Source organism: Triticum aestivum, chromosome 5A (genome assembly GCF_018294505.1).
Source record: "Triticum aestivum cultivar Chinese Spring chromosome 5A, IWGSC CS RefSeq v2.1, whole genome shotgun sequence".
Classification (NCBI taxonomy): domain Eukaryota; kingdom Viridiplantae; phylum Streptophyta; class Magnoliopsida; order Poales; family Poaceae; genus Triticum; species Triticum aestivum.
Genome location: NC_057806.1, coordinates 443,310,390 through 443,330,689, shown reverse-complemented (window position 1 = coordinate 443,330,689; position 20,300 = coordinate 443,310,390).

Genomic DNA, 20,300 nt, shown 5'->3' with positions numbered 1-20,300 from the left:
ATGTTATGACTGTTACATGATGAACCTCATCCGGCATAATTATCCATCATTGATCCAATGCCCATGAGCTTTCCATATACTGGTTTACGCTTATTTACTTTCCCGTTGCTATTGTTACAATCACTACAAAATACCAAAAACATTACTTTGCTGTCGTTACTCTTTTGTTACCGTTACCATCAATATCATATTACTTTACTACTAAACACTTTACTGCAGATACTAAGTTTTCAGGTGTGGTTGAATTGACAACTCAGCTGCTAATACTTGAGAATATTCTTTGGCTCCCCTTGTGTCGAATCAATAAATTTGGGTTGAATACTCTACCCTCGAAAGCTGTTGCGATCCCCTATACTTGTGGGTTATCAAACTAATTTCTGGCGCCGTTATCGGGGAGCATAGCTCTATTCTTTGAGTCACTTGGGATTTATATCTACTGGACACTATGAAGAACTTGAAAGATGCTAAGACAACAATTTATCCCTCAACTACGAGGGGAGGTAAGGAACTGCCATCTAGCTCCGCACTTGATTCACCTTCTGTTATGAGTAAGCTTGCGACACCTAAATCTGCTTCTGCTATTCGTTCTGATATGTCGCATGTTATTGATGATGCTACTTCTGCTATACATGATACTTATGATGAAACTACTTCTATGCTTGATACTACTATGCCACTTGGTGATTTTCTCGAGGAACGACTTGCTATGGCTAGAGAGATTGAAAATATTGAATCTGATTATGATGATGAAAGTGATGATGAAGAATCACTTGTTATTCCTGAGGGTTATTTATTTGATCAAGAAGCTTCTTTAGCTATTTAGCTTGCAAAGATAGATATGAACTCAAAAGGTTATTAGCTAAATGGAATAAGCAGTCTCTAAATGCTAGGATGAAACCTGACCCTGCTTTTGATACTTCACCTATCTGTGTTACTGATAAGGATTATGAATTTTCTGTTGATCATGATATAATTAATTTAGTTGAATCTGATCCTTTTCATGGCTATGAATCTGAAACTGTTGTAGCACATCTTACTAAATTAAATGATATAGCCACCCTGTTCACTAATGATGAGAGATCTCGCTACTTTTATATCCTTAAAATATTTCCGTTCTCATTAAAGGGTGATGCTAAGATATGATTTAATTCTCTTGATCTTGGTTGTGTGCGTAGTCCCCAGGATATGATTTAGTACTTCTCTGCTAAATATTTCCCTGCTCATAAGAAACAAGCAGCTTTAAAGGAAATATACAACTTTGTGCAAATTAAAGAAGAGAGTCTCCCACAAGCTTGGGGGAGGCTTCTCAAGTTACTTAATGCTTTGCCTGATCATCCTCTTAAGAAAAATGAAATACTTGATATCTTTTATAACGGACTAACCGATGCTTCCAGAGATTACCTGGATAGTTGTGCTGGTTCTCTTTTCAGGGAAAGAACACCGGATGAAGCTAAAATCTTATTGAATAGTATGTTGACAAATGAAAATAATTGGGCACCTCCTGAGCCAAATCCTGCTCCAATTAATGATCCTATTCCTAAACCAACTCTGAAGAAGAGAGGTGTTCTATTTCTCAGTCCCAAAGATATGCAAGAGGCAAAGAAATCTATCAAAGAAGAAGGTATTAAAGCTGAAGATGTTAAGAATTTACCTCCTATTGAAGAAATACATGGTCTTAATTTACCGCCTGCTGAAGAAACATATGATCTTGATCCTTTACTTATTGAAGAACCTCCAGACCTCGATAACCCGACACAAGTAGAAAAGGTAAATTCTCTCTATAGATATGATAAAGCTGAAATCCCTCATGCTAAAATTGCTAGTCAATGCTTGGATGAGTTTGATAATTTTATGTTTAAGCAAGAAGACTTCAATGCTTATTTTGGTAGAAAATTAAAACAAGATGCTGATATGATTAAATATTTGGGTGATTATATGGCTAATATTAGATGTGAACTTAAACTTGTTAGCAAACATGGTTCTATGGTTACCACTCAAGTAGAACAAGTACTTAAAGCTCAAAAGGAATTGCTCAATGAGATGAATAGTAAGAAAAATAATTATGATGTTAAAGTGGCTACTAGAACTGGTAGAATGACTCAGGAACCTTTGTATCCTGAAGGCCATCCTAAGAGAATTGAGCAAGATTCTCAGAGAAATAATATTGATGCACCTAGTTCTTTGTCGGGGGACTAATCCACGAGCACCTATGGGACCGGCGGACCGAGTCCCTTTCGGTTTGGCGGGGGCGAGGGTCGCACGAAGAGCGGATCAAGGCGAATCACACGAGCAGTTTACCCAGGTTCGGGCCGCACGGATGCGTAAAACCCTACTCCTGCTTTGTGGTTTGTATTGGGTTCTTGCTCGGGAGCGCGGAGTGCTACAGTACACCCCAGCAGCCAACGAGACCGAGCGTGAGTGTTATCTTCCTCCCCTCCTCCCTTATACGTTGCGCATGGGCCTCCTTTTATATGCTCAAGGGGTCACCGACAGGTGGCAATGTAGACAAGGATAAATATGGAAAGGTGCTGCGGTTGGTACAGCTACCTGCTATAGTGTATCATACCTAACCCTGACAGCAGGGGACTAGGGCATTAAATGCCCGTCTGCGTCGCCTAAATAGTGCAAAAGGGACCGTCAGGGACACCACCGCTCGCCACGATGGCAATATTGTCAGTGCCGCTTGCCACCGCGCACCGCTGGCTGCACAACCTCCCGTCACGTATGCCTGGAAGGGTCCCAGAGCGACACGTTGGTGGATGTGCTGGAGTGCGGGCACAGAGTGGTGGCTTGCCGCGGCAAGCGCCTTGCCGCGGTCGTTGTCTTGTCGCGTCCGGGAGCTTGTCACTCACCGGGCCTTGCCGGGACGCGTGGCGCGTCGCGGCAAGTTCCTTGAGATGCCTTGGTTGGCCTTCCCGGCAAGCTCCTCTTGTCGGGGTCTTGTCTCCTTGGCTTGGATACTTTGTCCTTGAATGGCTCCAAAGGAACCACGGAGGACCTTGGCGGTCACCCGGCAAGCCTTGCCGCGGGATGCTGCGACTGCCCGTGCACAAGTTCGGGATACTAGGGTACCCCTACTCTAGTACACCGACAAGAGCCCCTGGGCCTGGGCCATACACGGTGCCGAGCGCTGTTGGGCCAGGCCCAAAACAGGGCACGGGCACGCGCGGCCTGGGTTACGCCGTATCTCTCCCCGTATCCACCGCGCCCTCCCCGAACGGCACGCGTTGAATGCGGCGTCGTGGGAGAGATCGTGGGTGGTTTCTTTATTTGGAAAGGCGGAACGTCCGCCCCCTCCCTCTTTATAAGCATGGGAAACAGGGGTAGTTCTCCCATTCGCCGGTTGCTACTCCAATCTCGGAAACCTCCGCCGCTCACTCGTCTCCCCAAAGCTGAAAGAGAGCAGCGCCCCGCCCCCATCGCCACCAGCACCACCAACGCCGTCGACCTCCTCCACCTCTTCCGCCATGGCTCCGAGAGCCGACAAAGGGAAGGTTGTGAAGTCGACCGAGGCGCAGCGGCTTGCGGCGCTGCGAAAGGAGCGGGCAATCTTCCCCCCCAAGCTCACCGTGAGGGAGCTGAGGGAGAATTACTACCTCTTCTAGTCGATGGAGATGCGAGCGCATCCGCGCACGAAGGTACTTCCAGCCGCCGCTTGGAAAATGGCTCCAAATGGATATCCTTTCTTTGCTGACATCTGACTGTTGGTTTGTGTAGGAGCAGAGCAACCCCACCTGGAGAGCCCAGAGGTCGCCCCCGAAATGCCAAGGGAGAGTCCTCCGGCAAGGGAGAGTTCTCCGGCAAGGGACAGCACCAGCGTCCCCCCGGCGGCGGAGACTAGGACTGCCGAACCCAGTACAGGTAATCTTCTCTTCAAAGCTTCCCTTGGGTTCTTCTTCTTTTTGGGTATTTGCTTGACTTTTCTCAGTTTTCCGGCCATCAGACCCATCTGCTGCGGAGCCGATGGAGACCGAGGTTGCTGCCGACGACGCCGCTGCCACTGAAGAAGCAGCCGGCGCTGATGATCCCGCCGGCGACGAGGCCGCCAAAGCTGCCGCCATAGCAGCTGGTGAGGGGTCTAGCGATCGCACTGACGGCCCTGAGGCCGCAGGAGCGCCAGGCGCTACGTCGTCCGCCGACCCGTCCGCCGCTGCCGTAGCGCCAGGCTCCGAAGAGCCCCAGCCAGGCGTCTACTTGAAGGCCGGTGATGGCGTCTTCATCAACCTCCCCTGGGCGTCAAGCTCCAGGGCGCCGGTCGAGGGAGAGAGCTTTGATGGAGAGGTGCTCGCCTCCGCTGGGCTGACGCTAGTTGATGCCCCGAGCAGCAGTGGCGGCGAGCCTGAGGAGGAGCGGCTGCCGCGGAAGCTGTTGTCGCTCTACCGCGCGCGGCAAGGCAAGATGGAATCCCGCGAGGCGCTTGTCGCGAAGGCGGGAGCGGACATCGAGAAGCGTGCGGAGGAGCTCCGGGGTCTCAACCAGGAAGCTCTCCGGTCCCTGGCAGAGGAGCGGGAGCAACTCGCCGAAGAGTAGAAGGCCTTCTTCCTCGAGAAGGCCGAAGTTGAAGAGCAACAGCGGCTTGCCGCTGAGAAGCTGTCTGCGCAGGAGGGCGAGCTGGTGCAGCAGAAAGTTAACCTCGACAGCCACGAGGAGGAGCTTGCCGCGCATGAGCAAAAATTCGGCGGAGCCCTTAAGCAAGCAGAGGATGCTGTCGCAGTTGCCGAGGCCGCCAAGAAGGAGCTGGAGACGAAGGTGGCGCAGCTGAAGGCCGATCTCAAGGCGAGTGGTGAAGAGCTTGCCGCGCTCAAGCGTGAGCGGGAGAAGGACGCCCATAGCAACTCAGAGCTGCAGGTTCGCCTCGCCGAGAAGGGCAAAGAGCTTAGCGCCACCAAGGACTCCAACGCAGATCTTGAGTTGAAGCTGACCACTTTGACCAAGATGCTGGACGGTGCCAGGGAGCAGGAGGTGGCCTTGAAGGAGGAGATCAAGGCTGACAAGGCACTGCTCGCGAGTGCTGCCGCCGCCTAGAATGCTTTTAGGGAGAATGTGGAGCACTGGACGGAGGGTCTCGTGAAAGCTGCCGCAGATATTGACAGGGAGCTGGCGCAGCTGGGGGTGGAGGATCTCGGGTATCCCTCTGATGAGAACCTCCAACCCAGCGCCAAGCTCACCTTGTTCTTCAAAGGCGTGGCGACGGCCCTCCAGCGGCTCCGGGAGAAGATCCCAAAGCAGCTGGCCGACGAGTCGCGCAAGATCTGCGCGGGAGCTCTTCAAAAGGTGTTGGTGAAGGTGGCCTTCCGCAACCCGGGCCTCAACCTCACCAACGTCCTCAAGACCCTGCCGCCGGATGCGGATCTGGAGGCGCTCAAGACCCTTGTCGCACCCATTGTGGACAAGGTGAGCGGGATCAAGAGGATTGAAGGCGATCACGTAGACTAGGCGGCCCGTTTTCTTCTTTTCTTGTCGCTGCTGGTCATGTTATGAGAACAATCTGTTAGAGCCGCGACAAGCTACCTTGTAATATAACTCTATTCCGGGTAATGATTGCAATGTTATTCCCTTTACTTGATTCCTCCCTTTGTATGTTTTTGCCCTACGCTTTTAGGGAACTTGCCGGTGCAGGCACCTTAGCCGCGAGCGCTGAGTGCGGGACGTCAGCAGCCTGCTGGCGGTGCCGCTACCGACAAGAAACCTTGTCGCAACTAGTCGCAGCTCACTTAAGTTGTTGAGCGGACTCGAAACAAAGTAAGGGCGCAACTAGCTACGAGTTGGTTCCTCCGCGCACAGTTTTTCCATACAAAGTGCGGTCGTTCAAGGGAGATAACTTAAAAATTTAAAAAATCTGATTGCTCAAACTTTGGCAACTTAGCTTTTCTGTTGCTTGCTTCCCGGTAAGGCGAAACTTTCTTGAACGACGCCTGGTCCATACTATTATCTTCTCCTTTCCCCCCGGCAAACTTGTGGGCGAGGGAACCTTCCTTTCCTTGAGAAAAAGAAAGAGGAGAAAATAAAGATAAGGAGCCTTACGGCTCGTTATTGCTTACCGGGGAGTAGGTGCTGCACAAAGTGTCAGATCACATATGCAAAAAATAGAAAGCATGAAATTGACAAGATGTGCGGAGCATATGAGCTTTACTTATGCACGGGGTCTGCGCCCGGCTTTGTACAAAGGATTACATGCAACAGCGGCAAGACTTGTACAAAAGGTGGTTGCCGGAACAGGTTCCGGCAACCGCGCCTTACGGGTAAAACTTACGAAGATGCTCAATGTTCCAGGAATTGCTCACCGGAATGCTATCTTCGGTCTCAAGGCGGACAGCGCCAGGCCTAGTGACTCGTTTCACCCGGTAAGGGCCTTCCCACTTCGGCGTCAACTTGTTGGAATTCTTGGCGGACTGAACACGCCGAAGAACAAGGTCGCCTTCCTCGAGACTTCTGGCGTTAACTTTGCGGCTATGGTAGCGGCGCAAAGCTTGCTGGTAGCGAGCAGCTCGTACAGCAGCCTGAAGACGGTCTTCCTCAAGGAGTAGCGCGTCATCTTGTCGCAGCTGCTCTTGCTCAAGCTCATCATAAGCGAGCACTCGAGGTGACCCGTATACGAGTTCCGTGGGGAGAACTGCCTCTGCTCCATAGACTAGAGCGAAAGGTGTCTGGCCAGTGGCTCGATTTGGCGTCGTCCTGATCGACCAAAGAACCACCGGCAGCTCCTCGATCCAGTTTCTTCCGCACTTGTGCAGCCTGTCGAAAGTCCTGGTCTTGAGCCCACGCAGCACTTCAGCATTTGCCCTCTCCGCTTGACCGTTGCTTCTCGGGTGAGCAACAGAAGCGAAGCAGACCTTGGCGCCAAGATCTTGGACGTACTGCATGAAGGTGCGGCTCGTGAATTGCGTACCGTTGTCGGTGATTATCCTGTTAGGGATCCCGAAGCGGCAAACAATCGACCTGAAGAACTTGACTGCTGACTGTGCTGTCACCTTCCTCACTGCTTCCACTTCCGGCCACTTTGTGAACTTGTCGATTGCAACGTACAAGTACTCAAAGCCCCCGACTGCTCGGGGAAAGGGGCCGAGGATGTCGAGCCCCCAGACCGAAAATGGCCAGGATAAAGGGATCGTCTGGAGAGCTTGAGCTGGTTGGTGTATCTGCTTGGAATGGAACTGGCACGCTTCACACTTGGTTACTTGTGCAGTTGCATCCTGGAGGGCTGTCGGCCAAAAGAAACCTTGCCGGAATGCTTTGCCGGCAAGTGCTCTTGCGCCAATGTGGTGACCACATATGCCTCCATGTATCTCTGCCAACAGCTTTTGTCCGTCTTCCCGGTGAATACACTTCAATTTCACACCGTTGAGTCTTCTTCTGTACAGTGTGTTGTCGACAAACTGGTACATACTTGACTGCCGGGCTACTCTTTCCGCTTCTTCTTGCTCTTCGGGAAGTTCTCCTGTCTGAAGGAAACGGACAATCTGTTGTGTCCATGCTGGAGCTTGTGGCTCGACAACAAGGACTAAAGGCAAATCTGCTGCTGCGGGAACATCCGCTTCTACGGCGAGAACCTGCGGCTCTGCCGGAGCTTGACGTTCCCCGGCAAGCTTGCCGGAGCAAAACTTGTCGGGAGCTTCTGCTTCAACGGAACAAACCCTAGGCCTTGCCGGAGCAGACTGCTCCTCAGCGCTCTTGGCGTTGATCTTGGGGACCTTCTTGGCGGCGGCTTCGGGAAGCTCTGCCGGAAAATAGTCACCAGAAATCAACTTCCTCTTCTTGCTTTGTCCAGTTGATGGCGTTACAGACGGTTGAGTCAGCTTGAGCACAAAGATCCCTGGTTCCACAGGTAACTTAAGTGCGGCGCACTTTGATAGGCCATCGGCAATGGCGTTCTGAGCTCTTGGAACATGCTCCATCTGTAGGCCGTCAAAGTGCTCTTCTAGCTTTCTCACTTGGTCGACGTAGGCTTCCATCAACGGACTCTGATAGCTCTTGTTCACTTGGCGGATGACAAGCTGCAAGTCACCCCTGACAATGAGCTTCTTGATCCCAAGGTCTGCCGCGATCCTGAGACCGGCAAGCAAGCCTTCATACTCTGCAGTATTGTTTGTTGCTTGCTCCTTGGGAAAGTGCATCTGGACTACGTACTTGAGGTGCTCTCCGGTGGGTGCGACAAGCAGCACGCCAGCGCCGGCGCCTTGCAGCGAAAAGGCACCATCAAAGTACATCAGCCACTCTTTGCTTGCTTCCTCGACGGGGATGCTCGTTTCTGGAATTTCTTCATCTGGTGTTGGCGTCCATTCTGCTATGAATTCTGCCAATGCTCTGCTTTGGATAGTTGAAGTACTCTCAAACTTGAGGCCAAAGCTTGACAGTTCCAGTGCCCACTCAACAATCCTGCCTGTCGCTTCTGGATTCTGTAGTATCCTCTTCAGCGGAAAACGAGTGACAACTGTGATCTCATGTGCTTGGAAGTAATGGCGCAGCTTTCTCGAGGCCATGAGAAGGCCGAAAAGCAATTTCTGCACGCCAGAGTACCTTGACCTAGCCCCCTGCAGAAGGGAACTGACAAAGTAAACTGGGCGCTGTACCATTCTCTTCTGTATCTCCTCGCGCGTCTGCGCAGATCCATCCTTGTCGGGACCAGAGCTTGTCGGGGAAGCCCCCTGCTTGTCGCTGGATGCGCCTGCCGTGGTTGCTGGCTCGTCATCTGCCTCCCTCTCTGCTACTAACGCAGCACTAACCACTTGATTGGTTGCCGCTATATACAGCAGCAACTTCTCTTGTGGCTTAGGTGCGACAAGTGTTGGAGTGGAGGACAGGTATCTCTTCAAGTCTTGCAGCGCAGCCTCCGCTTCCGGAGTCCATTTCATTGGACCTGCCTTTTTCAATATTTTGAAAAACGGCAGGGCGCGCTCAGCAGACCTAGAGATAAACCTGCTGAGAGCAGCCACGCAACCGGCAAGTCTTTGTACATCCTTGACGCGCTTTGGTGCTTCAATCTGCTCAATGGCCTTGATCTTGTCGGGATTGGCTTCGATTCCCCGCTGAGACACGAAGAACCCGAGAAGCTTGCCGGAGGGGACTCCAAACACACACTTCTCGGGGTTGAGCTTGAGGCTGATCTTGCGCAGATTTGCAAAGGTCTCGTCTAAATCTTGAATCAGAGTTGCCTTGTCCTTGCTCTTGACCACTATGTCATCCATGTAGGCTTCCACATTTCTGTGTATTTGTGGCTCAAGAGCGACATGGACTACCCTTGCAAATGTTGAACCAGCATTTTTTAAACCGAAAGGCATCCGTATGAAACAGTACGTGCCACATGGAGTGATGAATGCGGTCTTCTCCTCATCCTCTTCTGCCATGAAGATCTGATGGTATCCTGAGTATGCGTCAAGAAATGAAAGCAAGTCACATCCGGCCGTGGAGTCAACAATCTGGTCAATGCGCGGCAAAGGAAATGGGTCTTTGGGACAAGCTTTGTTAACATCGGTAAAGTCGATACAAAGTCTCCATTTCCCGTTCGCCTTGCGCACGACTACAGGATTGGCCAACCACGTAGGATGGAGCACTCCTCTGACAAGGCCTGCTGCTTCCAACTTCTTGATCTCTTCTGCGATGAATTCTTGGCGCTCCACTGCTTGCTTCCTGACCTTCTGCTTGACGGGCCGCGCATGAGGACAAACGGCAAGATGGTGCTCAATTACTTTCCTGGGTACACCGGGGATGTCAGACGGTTGCCACGCAAACACGTCGACGTTCGCCCGCAGGAAAGCAATGAGCGCGCTTTCCTATTTAGGGTCGAGAGTGGCACTAATGGTGAAGGTACCACCAGTGCCGTCCTCCTTGGCGGACACCTTCTTGGTCTCTGGCGGAGCTGCCATTGTCTTCTTACACTTGCCGGTGGAGCTCGATGGTGCGTCCTCGACGGTAGCGCAGCACTCCGGAGAGGTGCGCTTGCCGGAGTGGGCATCAGAACTCTTGCCGGACTTGGTCTTCTTCTTCCCCCCGGGAGCTTCAACGGCAGGTGACTTGCGATCTGTTGCGGCTACCGCTTCCCGGTAGATCTTGTCGGCGCAGATAAGAGCATCCTTCTTGTCGCCAGGGACAGAGATGACACTTATTGGGCCTGGCATCTTCAGCATGTTGTATGCGTAGTGAGAGGCTGCCATGAACTTGGCGAGTGCTGGACGGCCGAGTATCCCATTGTAAGTCAATGGAAAATCGGCAACGTCAAAAGTGACCCTCTCAGTCCTGAAGTTCACCTTGCTGCCAAATGTTACTGGCAACGTGACCTTCCCCTTCGGCTTGCTCCTTCCCGGGTTGATTCCTTGGAATGTGCCGGTCTCTTCAAGCTCACTGTCAGGGGATCTGGAGTTTCTGGAGTACAGAGGAGGAGATCAGGTTCAAGCCGGCCCCACCGTCAACTAGCATCTTAGTGACCTTGAGGTTGTGGATAGTTGGTGAAACCAACATCGGCAAGCACCCGACCGCAGTTGTGCGATCAGGGTGGTCCTCAATATCAAAGATGATAGGCGTGCTGGACCATTTCAGAAGCTTGCGTGACTCGACAGGTGGTTCCGCCGCATTGACTTCCCGCACCCACTGCTTGAGTTGGCGGTGCGAAGTATGCAGAGACGCACCACCGTCAATACACAAGACCTCTGTGGCTTTCTGGAACTCCGGCTCACTGGTCTCGACACCATCCATGTCTTCATCGTCGTCGTCATCTTCATCCTTGTCGCGGCCGCGGAGAGGTCTGTCTCCTTGCCGCGGCGTCCTCCCCGGCCGGCACGCTTCTTGCCGGATTCTCCAGCGCCTCCTTGGGCCCTCTCCTTGTCGCGTCGCTCATATTCAGCCTTTTGCTGCTGGACAAGCTGCTCGACCTTCTTGCAGCTCTGGAGGTCATGGCCCTTGGTGCGGTGGATCTTGCAGTACTGCTTGTCGGTGCCGTCCTGCTTGTCGGCGACCGCCACAGTCTGGCAGTTGGTGCATGCGGCAATCTCCTTGCCGGAGCTACCAGCTTTGGCTTTCTTGGTGCCACCTTCGTTGCCGGACTGCTCAATGACTAGCACATCTTTGCCTTTCTTCTTCCTATTGTTCCGCCGCCGGTTTTTCTTTGCCGGGGCAGCATCCTCGCTGTCAGATCCTCCTGCTCCTGTATTCTCTCCGGGGAGTTTCCTCCCTTCCTCAGCACGTGCACACTTGTCGGCCAGGGCATACAGCTCACTGACGTCTCTGATCTTGCACATCACCATCTCCTCCCGCATCCTGCGGTTACGCACGTTCTGATGGAACGCGCTGATGACCGTGGCAGGGTGGACATCTGGGATGTTGTGCTGTACACGGCTGAATCTCTGAATGTACTTGTGCAGGGGCTCTCCTTCCTTCTGGGCGAGCAGATGAAGGTCGCTCTCTTGGCCATGAGGTTTGTGGCCGCCTGTAAAGGCACCGACAAACTGATGGCATAGGTCTACCCAGGAGGATATGGAGTTGTCCGGCAAGTGCATGAGCCAGGACCTGACGTTGGGCTTGAGCACCAGCGAGAAGTAGTTGGCAAGGATCTTGTCGTCCCGCCACCCGGCAGCCTGCACCGCGATGGTGTAGATGCTGAGGAACTCCGACGGATGCGACTTGCCGTCGTACTTCTCTGGTACGTCTGGCTTGAAATTCTTCGTGCTGGGCCACTGGACTTGCCGCAGCTCACGAGTAAACGCAGGGCAACCTACCGCGTACGGCAAGTCGCCTGGTTCCCCTGGCGCATGCATGTCGATAGAGGGCCCAGCGGGCTGGTCCGATTGACGTCGTGCTTCTCTTTGGCGCTCGATGCGAGTACGAGCGTCTTCTTGCTGTCGTTCGTGAAGAACTTGGCGTTGATCGCGACGAGCTCGTGGATCTAATGACGCGGTGGAGTCGCTGTCGAGGTGGATCCAGCGAGTCGGCGATCTTGGCCTTCGGGGCGGAGAGTGCACAGTGGTTGCACCCCCACCGGTCTTGTCGCCACCGGCTCGTGCCTGGCTGACTTGCCGCGGCTGCGACGTGCTCGGCTGCCGTTGAGTGTCGCCATTGGCGAAGCTGATGAGACTCTGAATGGTGGCCCTCCAGTCGTCGATCTTGTCTGCCGTTGGAGGGTAGTCCAGGAGCAGTTGAGCTCGTGCCAAAGCTTCTGCTGTAGTGGCGGGTGGCGGTGGCGAACGGTGCGAAGAGCGGGATATGCTCGGACTTCTAACTATGTTAGAAGGAGCAGTATCCCGTCCAGGCGACCGTGCCTCGCTCGTGCCAGCATGTTGGTGTGCATGCTGGTCTTGAGCACTCCGAGATCCACCAGCTCGATCTTGGTCCAGCAAACGCATGGTACCGTGAGTACCATGACGCTGCCGGTCCCGCGCCTCCTGAGATGGGCGCGGTGCATGTATGGACGCCGAGGTCTTGGAGTGCGCCCGGTCGTTGTGGGAGCCGGCTACGCCACCGATGGGCAGCGCAGCCTTGTCCTTGGACCTGGCAGCACCGTGAGCCCCCTCGTCGATGCCCGTTCTTTCGCCGGCGTCTGCCCCATCAGCCGTTTGCTCCGGCGGTGGTGGGTTCGGCGCGGACGGAGCAGCCGCCTCCGAAGCCTTCTTCGGCGGCGGCATGTCGATGAAGATGATGAAGATCTAGCTCGTGTGAACGCCGGATCTGGTTCACACAACCTCGACCCCCTACCTGGCGCGCCAAAGATGTCGGGGGACTAATCCACGAGAACCTATGGGACCGGCGGACCGAGTCCCTTTCGGTTCGGCGGGGGCGAGGGTCGCACGAAGAGCGGATCAAGGCGAAGCACACGAGCAGTTTACCCAGGTTCGGGCCGCACGGATGCATAAAACCCTACTCCTGCTTTGTGGTTTGTATTGGGTTCTTGCTCGGGAGCGCGGAGTGCTACAGTACACCCCAGCAGCCAACGAGACCGAGCGTGAGTGTTCTCTTCCTCCCCTCCTCCCTTCTACGTTGCGCATGGGCCTCCTTTTATATGCTCAAGGGGTCACCGACAGGTGGCAACGTAGACAAGGGTAAAAATGGAAAGGTGCTGCGGTTGGTACAGCTACCTGCTACAGTGTATCATACCTAACCCTGACGGCAGGGGACCAGGGCATTAAATGCCTGTCTGGCGTCGCCTAAATAGTGCAAAAGGGACCGTCAGGGACGCCATCGCTCGCCACGATGGCAATCTTGTCAGTGCCGCTTGCCACCGCGCACCGCTGGCTGCACAGCCTCCCGCCACGTACGCCTGGAAGGGTCCCAGAGCGACACGTTGGTGGATGTGCTGGAGCGCGGGCACAGAGTGGTGGCTTGCCGCGGCAAGCGCCTTGCCGCGGTCGTTGTCTTGTCACGTCCGGGAGCTTGTCACTCACCGGGTCTTGCCGGGACGCATGGCGCGTCACGGCAAGTTCCTTGAGATCCCTTGGTTGGCCTTCCCGGCAAGCTCCTCTTGCCGGGGTCTTGTCTCCTTGTCTTGGATACTTTGTCCTTGACTGGCTCCAAAGGAACCACGGAGGACCTTGGCGGTCACTTGGCAACCCTTGCCGCGGGATGCTGCGACTGCCCGTGCACAAGTTCGGGATACTAGGGTACCCCTACTCTAGTACACCGACATTCTTCTAAAAGGAAGGAAAAGAAAAATGATAGAACTGTGCAAACTTCTAGTGAACCTATTGCTGAACCACCAGATAATCCAAATGGTATATCTATGTCTGATGCCGAAACACAATCTGGCAATGAACATGAACCTAATGAAAATGTTAATGATGATGTTCATAATGATGCTCAACCTAGTAATGATAATGATGTAGAAATTGAACCTGCTGTTGATCTTGATAACCCACAATCAAAGAATCAACGTTATGATAAGAAAGACTTTGTTGCTAGGAAACATGGTAAAGAAAGAGAGCCCTGGGTTCAGAAACCCATGCCTTTTCCTCCCAAACCATCCAAGAAAAAGGATGATGAGGATTTTGAGCGCTTTGTTGAAATGATTAGACCTATCTTTTTGCGTATGCGATTGACTGATATGCTCAAAATAAATCCTTATGCTAAGTACATGAAAGATATTGTTACAAATAAAATAAAGATACCAGAAGCTGAAATTTCCACCATGCTTGCTAATTATACTTTTAAGGGTGGAATACCAAAGATACTTGGAGATCTAGGAGTACCTACTATACCATGCTCCATTAAAAGAAACTATGTTAAAACTGCTTTATGTGATCTTGGAGCCGGTGTTAGTTTTATGCCTCTCTCTTTATATCGTAGACTTGACTTGAATAAGTTGACACCTACTGAAATATCTTTGCAAATGGCTGATAAATCAACTGCTATACCTGTCGGTATTTGTGAGGATGTGCCTGTTGTGGTTGCAAACATTACTATTTTAACGGACTTTGTTATTCTTGATATTCCTGAGGACGATAGTATGTCTATTATTCTTGGAAGATCTTTTCTTAATACTGCAAGGGCTGTTATTGATTGCAACAAAGGCAATGTCACTTTTCATGTTAATGGTAATGAGCATACGGTACACTTTCCGAGGAAACAACCTCAAGTTCATAGTATCAATTCTATCGGGAAAATTCCATCGATTATATCTGGAGGTTTTGAATTTCCTCTTCCTACTGCCAAGAAGAAATATGAGATACATATTATTGGGGATGTCCATATCCCCGTTGAGGTAACCTAGTGTTATTCGAAATTTCTCCGGTTTCATGTTAATCGGAATGAGTTTGTTAACAAGACTTGATCAACCTTGTTAGTGGATTCCTTTTGACGAGCATGAGATGGATGAAACTAGAAGCACAACCTTCTGTACCCCACTTTTACTTTCTGTTAATTATATTAAATAAAGTAGTATTTTTCTATCTGTTTCCTGATTTATCCGTGCAATATAAAAATGTCCCGAAAATAAAAGTCCTGAGAATGACATGCCAATTTAATATGATTTTTTCGGGAATATTTGAGGATTTATGGTGCAAAAATCACACCAGGGGGCCAACCACCTTGCCATGAGGGTGGAGGGCGCGCCCCCTGCCTCGTGGGCCCACGATGGCCCTTCTCCACTTATTCCTGCACCCACACACTTCATCTTCCTCCCAGAAACACGAATATCTAGCTCAAGCAAGAGTTCTAGCTCATCTTGCTGCCATTTTCGATCTCCTTGCTCAAAGCACCTCTCACAAAACTGCTTGGGGAGATTGTTCTTTGGTATGTGACTCCTCCATTGGTCCAATTAGTTTTTGTTCTAGTGCTTTATTCATTGCAAATTTTTGCTGCTTAGGTGACCCTGTTCTTGAGCTTGCATGTCAAATTTATATGGTCAAAAGTAGTTTTGATGCATGATATAGGCCCTAGGCACTTGTAGGAGTAGTTGCTATCAATATTATTGAGTTTGGTTTACTTTTATTTTTATTTTGAAGTTACTAAAAATTTCAGAATTTTTCAGAAAATGATGAGGAGACTTTTGAGGGGCTCATCGAGCCAAAGCTCAAAGGAAAAGGCACCGAACCCTAAGTATAATCTGCCTCGCACCGCGGAGGTTCGGGCGTGTGAATGGCCTTCCGAGGATTTCTTAAGAGCAGCCGGGATTTATGAAGATTTTCATGAGTTGGCTCAGACTGCAGGCCTTACCGCTTTCCTCCACGACCAACACGATCAGTATCTCTTGCTCACAAATACCTTTGTGCAAAACTTTCATTTTCATTCTAAGAACTCACCACCTACGGTGGAATTTTATTTATATGATGAGCATAAGGAGATGTCACTTTATGATTTCCGTCAGATTTGTTTAGTCCCTTTTGGGGGCAAGACAGAAGAACCACATCATGATGATGTGGAGGGATTTATTGACACTATCACTTTAGGGGAAACAAGGAAGGTTTCCGATGCACGAATTACTAGCATACATTTTCCTGTTTTACGCTACTTTGCATTATTTGCTAGTTGTTGCTTAATTGGTCGCGGAAACTGTGGAAACCTGAGTATCCCTGATATTATTATTTTGCACCACGGCTTATATGGTGATAACTCTTTTAGTATGGGCGGCATTATTGCTAGACGGTTAAGTATGAACCGTACTAAGGGTCCCATCTTTGGAGGCATCTATGCTACACGCCTAGCTGCACATTTTAACATACCTATTAGGCATGCTGAGAAGGAAGAAAAAGTGCTACCTCGTGTTTATCTAGATTATAAAAGTATGGTGGCACATGATTTTATTATTAAGAATAGGGCAGGAGAGCTTAAATATCAATTGTTCTTTAATAAACATCATCCTGAGACTATTACCTTGCCTGCTCCTTCTTTGTTTGATTTGACTGTAGGCACGTACCTTGTTCCATTGACGGCTATGCACGCCTACTGGAACCCTGCACCAGCCGAGGAGCCAGAACCAGAACCACAATTTGATCCTTCACGACAGTCTAACTATCAGTGGGATCCGGAGATGATTGCCAGCCAGTGGCAATCGGAGCCTTCTTCTTCCTCATCGCAGTACGACCCCAACTATTATTATGGATATCAGCCAGCCCAGCCGTGGCCATAAACCAACTTAGGCCAAAAGCCTAAGCTTGGGGGAGTACGTATTTCTCACTGACATTACATTTATGTTCACACACACTTATTGCTAGATGTCGGTGCTCATACTTTTTCATTGTATCATCCATGCTAGTTTATTTCCTTTTATGCTTTCTTCTTGTGTGTTGAATAAACCTTAAGAGAAAACCAAAAAAATTAGTTGTAGCTTTTAATTAATTTACTTTCCATGCTTGTAGTAGTAATTAAAAAGAAAACCCAAAAATATTTCCCGTTCTTCTTTTGCTTGTTGGGAGCTTCCCCGTGTAAATAGTTTTATTTCATTTCTTTCTTTGGGGGTCAGTAGGAGAAGACCATGATTAAATTGTTGAAGTGGCTCTTATATGCTTTATTGTTGATTTAACCAAGAGCCCATATTGCTTTGTCTTCTCCTGTTTATTTGCTCGCAGATTCCAGCTTAGTCCAATGCACGTGCACTCTTATTATTATTCACATCATTCGGTCGTGCAAGTGAAAGGCAATTATGATGATATATGATGGACCGACTGAGATGAGAAAAGCTGGTATGAACTCGACCTCTTTTGTTTTTGTAAATATGATGAGTTCATCGTTCTTGATTTAGCTTGTTATGAATAAACATGTTTGCAATGACAATTAGAGATCATAGTTGCTTGTGCCATGCTTGATTAGCTATGAGTTATAATGGTTTACCTTGCGTGCCAACATGCTATTGAGATGATTATGATGTGGTATGATGGGGTGGTATCCTCCTTTGAATGATTTAAGTGACTTGACTTGGCAAATGTTCACGCATGTAGTTGAAACAAATCAACATAGCCTTCACGATATTTATGTTCATGGTGGATTATATCCTACTCATGCTTGCATCCAATGTTTATTAATTTTAATGCATGTACATGGCTGATGCCGCTCTCTAGTTGGTCGCTTCCCAGTCTTTTGCTAGCCTTCACCTGTACTAAGCGGGAATACTGCTTGTGCATCCAATCCCTTAAACCCCAAAGTTATTCCAGATGAGTCCACTATACCTTCCTATATGCGGTATCTACCTGCCATTCCAAGTAAATTTGTATGTGCCAAACTCTAAACCTTCAAATAATCATCCCGTTTTGTATGCTCGAATAGCTCATGTATCAACTAGGGCTGCCTGTATCTTCCATCCTAGGCGGGTTATTCTCAAGAGGAGTGGACTCCGCTCCTCACTCACGAGAAAATGGCTGGTCACCGGGATGCCCAGTCCCATGCTTTATGCAAACTAAATCAAAAATAATTGCAAAACAAAACTCCCCCTAGGACCTGATGTATGTTGGAGGCACTCGTTGTTTCAAGCAAGCCATGGATTGATGATTGTTGGTGGAGGGGAAGTATAAACTTTACCATTCTGTTTGGGAACCGCCTATAATGTGTGTAGCATGGGAGATATCGCCATCTCTTGGTTGTTATGTTGACAATGAAAGTATACCGCTCAAAATGTTAATTATCTCTATTTAAATACTGAGCTCTGGCACCTCTACAAATCCCTAATTCCCTCTGCGAAGGGCCTATCTATTTACTTTTATGTTGAGTCATCACCCTCTTATTAAAAGCACTAGCTGGAGAGCACAGCTGTCATTTGCATTCATCACTGTTAATTTGTATTGGGTGTGACTATGATTGGATCTCTTTTACCATGAATTACAATGTCTATTTAGTCCTTGATCTTTAAAGGTGCTCTGCATTTATGTTTTGCGGTCTCAGAAAGGGCTAGCGAGATACCATCTTGTTATATCATATTATGATTGTTTTGAGAAAGTGTTGTCGTCCGAGATTTATTATTATGGCTTGTTAGTTGATTATGCTATTGATATGGGTAATCATGAGACCTGAGAATTATTGCAAATATGGTTAGTTATAATCTTTGCTGAAAACTTGAAAGCTAGCTTCACATATTTACAACAACAAGAGCAAACAGAGTTTGTAAAAGTTTTTCTTTATTTCTTTCAGTTTGTCAACTGAATTGCTTGAGGGAAAGCAAGGGTTTAAGCTTGGGGGAGTTGATACGTCTCCGTCGTATCTACTTTTCCAAACACTTTTGCCCTTGTTTTGGACTCTAACTTGTATGATTTGAACGGAACTAACCCGGACTGATGCTGTTTTCAGCAGAATTGCCATGATGTTGTTTTATGTGCAGAAAACAGAAGTTCTCGGAATGACCTGAAACTCCACGGAATGTCTTACAATAAATAATAAAAAATCCTCGCCAAAGATGAAGACCAGGAGGCCCACATCCTTTCCACGAGGGTGGGGGGCACGGCCCCCCTAGGGCGTGCCCCTACCTCGTGGGCCCCCTGGAGACCTCCCGACTCCAACTCCAACTCTATATATCTGCTTTCGGGGAGAAAAAAGAGGAGAGAAGATTTCATTGCGTTTTACGATACGGAGCCGCCGCCAAGCCCTAAAACTTCTTGGGAGGGCTAATCTGGAGGCCGTTCCGGGCTCCGGAGAGGGGGATTCGTCGCCGTCGTCATCATCAACCATCCTCCATCACCAATTTCATGATGCTCACCACCGTGCGCGAGTAATTCCATCATAGGCTTGTTGAACGGTGATGGGTTGGATGAGATTTATCATGTAATCGAGTTAGTTTTCTTAGGGTTTGATCCCTAGTGTCCACTATGTTCTGAGATTGATGTTGCTATGACTTTGCTATGCTTAATGCTTGTCACTAGGGCCCGAGTGCCATGATTTCAGATCTGAACCTATTATGTGTTTCATTAATATATGAGAGTTCTTGATCCTATCTTGCAAGTCTATAGTCACCTATTATGTTTTATGATCCGTTAACCCCAAAGTGACAATAATCGGGATACTTACCGGTGATGACCGTAGTTTGAGGAGTTCATGTATTCACTATGTGCTAATGCTTTGTTCTGGTTCTCTATTAAAAGGAGACCTTAATATCCCTTAGTTTCCATTAGGACCCCGCTGCCACGGGAGGGTAGGACAATATATGTCATGCAAGTTCTTTTCCATAAGCATGTATGACTATATTCGGAATACATGCCTACATTTCATTAACGAATTGGAGCTAGTTCCGTGTCACCCTATGTTATGACTGTTACATGATGAACCACATCCAGCATAATTTTCCATCATTGATCCGATGCCTACAAGCTTTCTATATACTGGTTTACGCTTATTTACTTTCCCGTTGCTATTGTTACAATCACTACAAAATACCAAAAAACATTACTTTGCTGTCGTTACTCTTTTGTTACCGTTACCATCACTATCATATTACTTTGCTACTAAACACTTTGCTGCAGATACTAAGTTTCCAGGTGTGGTTGAATTGACAACTCAGCTGCTAATACGTGAGAATATTCTTTGGCTCCCCTTGTGTCGAATCAATAAATTTGGGTTGAATACTCTACCCTCGAAAGCTGTTGCGATCCCCTATACTTGTGGGTTATCATACCTATACTTATTATCTGTGAAGTCATTACTCCCCATGTTGTAAGCTTATGAAAGTATATAAATTCAGATTTATGATATTCAATTCATTCAACCATTTACTCATAGGATATATGTGAAGCATGTGAGTAAATGACAAACTACTCCAAAAAGATATAAGTGAAGAATACTGAGCAGTCAAATAATTAAATAGCCATGGGAGGATTCTTTTTTTCATTCAAGATTTCAGATCCAATGATTTTATTCAAACAACAAGTAAAATTGAACATATGCTCCAAGCAAAACACATATCA